General features: G+C 41.9%; 1 pseudogene; it reads left to right on the top strand.

Annotated features, from left to right (window-relative positions):
- Window positions 1–2,342: 2,342 nt before the first annotated feature.
- LOC119299916 lies at window positions 2,343–2,848 on the top strand (annotated as a pseudogene).
- The last annotated feature ends 1,981 nt before the right edge of the window (window positions 2,849–4,829 follow it).

Raw genomic sequence — 4,829 nt, 5'->3', positions numbered from 1 at the left:
ATTCCATTCCATTGGTTAAGTTGGTATCCTCAGGAAAAAAACAAAGCAGCGGAGTACCCATTTTTACGTGAGAAAGAAAATGAGCTGATTTGAAGCTCTGCTCTTGTTATGTTGAACAAACGCCCTGCGGGGCACGCCCTCCGGGGGTTTACGCCAAGAATTCCGTAGAAGAGAGTCTTGGTAAGAAATAAATAAAAAAGGTACAGTCTACCGCAAGTAAAAAACCCATAGCTTCTATCGCTGACGGGGCCTTTCAGGCTATCTAAAATACCACCATGGTAAAGGAGGATTCGAAGAAGACAGCATGACCGGGAGAGAGACGGAAGGATGGGACTGGAACGATTGAGAAGCACTCATTTATCACGGATGAATAAAAATATGCGTATAGTAAAGACATACACCCCATATCTGCGGATGATAGGCTCTAATTGCATGTGACCAGTACGGGAACCGAGTTCATGTCTTTCCGGGAGTAGAGCTTGCGTTAAACTTGCTTCAATGGAGATGAAAATAGCTCAGTTGGTAGACGATGTCATGTGCCAGCTTGTTTTCTCGTTGAAGCATTCTTAGACTGATAGCTAGGGAAGTCCCATTTTGCAAGGGCTCGCGGAGTAGCCACAGATAGAAATTATCAAGTACCAACCAAATAGTTCTTCCAAGGCTAAAGGCAGGCTGACCCGCTAATTATGTCGCAGGTAGGGATCTCGTTTGAATAAAATCGTATAACAATGAAGCGAGAAAACGTATGCGCCCGCAAACGGCTTTCGAGGCGATCCTGACCAGCAAACGAACTCAAATTCAAGCGACCCTCAAAGCGAGGGGAAGACCCCCATTCTTTTTGTTGAAATCTTACTGTACTTAAAAAGAACAATGTTGTTACTTCTCCAAATCTCTATTGTGTAGGTGTTCAGTCCCAGGTAGGAATAAGTCAAGGCTGTTTCTTGTTAGTGTGTCTCTTTCTCTTTAATAGCAGGTTCTTGGGTAAAAAAACCCAGTCACTTTAGAAAGTCCCCCTTTTATTAGGGAGCAGAGCTGAAAAAGATGGGAAATTCCAATGAATGATAGAGATTTGATTCTCTATGGAGATCTCACGTCCAGTGATATACGCTTTTTCAAGAAAGTCAAACTCATATGTCTTTTTTTAGTGGCTCATCAACTAGGTCAGATGCGGAAAGCGCTCCGCCGGAGGCTTCTGACTTGTTTATGAGGATTTGTGCAGAATGCACAAGATTAGTGGAGCAAAAGGGAAACAGATACCCTCACAATGGGACATGCCTGACTAGGGATGACAATGGGTCGGGTTTGGGGCGGGTGGAGCTGGTCCAAATCCAACCCATGACCCATCTTCCTACCCTCTGTCCATCCATCAAATTATCCACGGGCACAACTGGTGCCCATGCCCAAACCCTTTGGATACCCACATACCCATGGAGCTCCATGGGTATAGAAAAGTCAGCATGAAGCCTCCCCCAAGATCAAATTAACTCATCACCATTCACTCACAAATGACAACATAAGCTACATGCATAAGTAGGTAACAAGTAATACAATGAGTCCATCAGTGTGACATACCAGAGGTTGATTCTGCGGCATATAGCTTATGGGCGTGCATATTGCCTGCAATTTCCCATTGATTCCTTCTTTCTACTGTCACTGGCATATGGCCCCACAAGTCCTACGAGTATCCATTGGATATCCATGGAGCACAAACTATAACCATGCCCAACCCGACTGTTCGTGGGTATCCATATTCACGGACCCATGGGCAGAAATGCACTCCATACCATGCCCAACCGGGTCGGGTATCCATGGGTATCCAGATCCATGGATAAAATTGCCATCCCTATGCCTGACCTTCTTCGGACTATGAACGAAGACTTAATAGTAATGCCATACTTTCTAAGAGATACTTATTATGATGTCATGTTACGTGCACCTCATAGTTGGTTATTCCTTGATGTTAGCAACTGGATTGATTTAGTCAACTACGCCCCCCAAGTATGAAGGGGCGGGTGTTGGGAGATTTTACCCAAGAAATGGCTACATAAAATGAAAAGATCGAAACATGGGAATAGATCTTATACCAATACTGACTACCCATTTCCATTGTTGTGCTTTCTAAAATGGCATACCAATACATACGCTATGATGATCCAGAGAAACGTGTGGTTTCTAAACCCATTGGGATGACCCAAGAATTTCGCTATTTCGATTTTGCTAGTCCTTGGGAACAGCGTACCGACGGATAATTCCGAATCTACATAGGTCTAGTCCAGGGGACAAATCAATAGGAAATGCTATTTGCTTCTTAAGAGAAGAAGAACTTTTTTGAAGTTCCATTTCTATCAGAGGACAATATGAATATTATACCATGTTCCATTAAAACACTCAAGGGGTTATACGATACGATATATCGGGTGTAGAAGTAGGCCAACACTTCTATTGGCAAATAGGAGGTTTCCAAATTCATGCCCAAGTACTCATCACTTCTTGGGTCGTAATTACTATCTTGCTAGGTTCAGTTATCATAGCTGTTCAGAATCCACAAACCATCCCGACCGACGGTCAGAATTTCTTAGAATATGTCCTTGAGTTTATTTGAGACTTGAGCAAAACTCAGATTGGAGAAGAATATGGTCACTGGGTTCCCTTTATTGGAACTATGTTCCTTTTTCTTTTTGTTTCGAATTGGTCGGGTGCTCTTTTACCTGGTAAAATTATACAGTTACCCCATGGCGAATTAGCAGTGCCCACGAATGATATAAATACTACTGTTGCTTTAGCTTTACTCACGTCAGCGGCATATTTTTATGCGGGTCTTAGCAAAAAAGGATTGGAGTTGGTTTAATACTACATTTTTCTTTATCTAGTTTGAACGATAACTACCAGTTGATAATAAATTACTACACTGCACTTCTCAATTTTAAAGTGAAAAGTTTTCTCCCTCAGCAAGAAAACTCCTCCTTTCGTAACTACTTTTCGATAGAAATACAGACTTCTTCCTATCAAACTGCTTTTGCCCAGCAATAATAGGCAAGACTTGATTCAGGTCAATACAATACTCTTCTTCGAACTTGCAAGCTTGGGACACAAGCGTAAACTGAAAAAGAAGTAAGACCAGATACACTGCTAAACATAAGTATAAAGAGGTGGAAGGCTGGCTGTGCTTGTGCTCACCTACAGGTCTGTCCCAGCATACAGTATCGAAAAAGACTGTCTCTTATTTTTGACTTGTCTGAATCAGCGTATATTAACTAATACTACTTTATCTAGTCAATAATGAATTGAAAGGTCGTCTTTAATTTAAAAGTGCATAAGCAAGCAAGGAACGGAAGGCATGCTAAATACACTACTAGAGTCAATAAAAAAAAATACACTACAAACCAAACTACTTGAGTAAGAATCTATTCTTTTTGCTTATTCGTAAGCGCATGAAGAAACTTATTTCACTCTAGCAATGAGCATAAATAGTTGACAACATAGTTGAAAAAATTCTTTATTTCCTCTTCCTACTACATACACGGCTATAATCGTTATATATTCGATTCTTTTTTTTATAAAAATCTTTCTGCATCTCTTTTCTTTCCATTGTGAGTAAAAGGGAACAGCAGTGGCTCAAGTATGTTCATTGGTATCATACTGTGGCAGTAGATCCTGGTGTCTTTCTCTCAGCTTTCAGAAGCACCTTTGGTCTCTCGTAGCTATAAGGAAGGCAAGGAGAAGATCCGCATATTGTCTTTATGGGTCCTCTTTATGATGAGGTTGCCAATAAGGGTAAAGTAGTCCCAATGCTTTTTCCCTCGGTAAGGAACACTTATGGCATCTAAGGTACGCAATTTCTTGTGTTCGCGTTTAGCTCCTTGAACAACTTTGTATCATTCGATACCACTAAGCAGCGGTTAATTGGACATTCCAGAGAGTGAGAGGTCCTTCGGGAAAGAAGAATCCTAGCCTAACATTGAAATCAAAGTGCCGTAGAGCTCGGTAAGCCGGTGGGCTAAGACAAGCTACGTAAGGCTAAGTAGAGCTTTCCCCTTCCTAAGTGAAAGTTGAAACACTATCTATGGTCTGGATATAACATCCCCTTTTTTTTCCTATTTTCAAATAGGCTTCCGGCCTACTCAATCCTTTCCCTTTCCGTCTCCACATTTCTCTTTTTTAATAGCTCATTATTTTCCGAGGATACGAATCGAAAGGCAGTCTTCAGCGTCTCTTCCTTTACATGTATAGTCTGGCACTGGCTAGTACCTTGGTTCCTGGATGGAGATGAGATACGACCACCACCTAAAGCTACTCGCCTGGAACTATTCATTCGTGAGCCACATGTAGCTGGTTGTTAGAGTATTGGCAGTTTAGTCTTGTGTATGTTGAGCTCTGGTGCTGAATGGGATTCATGGACTCCTACCGTGATGGAGTACTTCTTTTGTGAGTTCATGGCTATTGCTGTAGTTCAGTAAAATTACTACTCAAGTTACCCTCACGGATGACACGAGTTGCAAAAATTGTCTAATTGTTGGAGTCAGGTTAGGAGCAATGAGCAAAGGCAATTTAAGCATTGCATGGTCTGTATTGCTGTCAACTCAGCTATTCTGGAGTTTGTCTTTGAGCTCCCATTTCGTTATGTTGATTTGGGTAATCTTAATCCCCGCTTGAGGGCACCGAATGCATACAACTTCCCGAATGCACCAGCGTGGGGACCCGCTGGCTCTCCAGGTGGGAATAATGTTGCACCTGATGCTGCAAATATGGCCCACACCTCCCACTGTAGTAAGAGAGATCCGGTTTCACATTATTTATCTTATGTCTGCCACTTCAACAAAAAAAGCTTT

This window comes from Triticum dicoccoides, chromosome 5A, assembly GCF_002162155.2.
Source record: "Triticum dicoccoides isolate Atlit2015 ecotype Zavitan chromosome 5A, WEW_v2.0, whole genome shotgun sequence".
Classification (NCBI taxonomy): domain Eukaryota; kingdom Viridiplantae; phylum Streptophyta; class Magnoliopsida; order Poales; family Poaceae; genus Triticum; species Triticum dicoccoides.
This window is presented reverse-complemented; position numbering and strand designations above follow the sequence as displayed.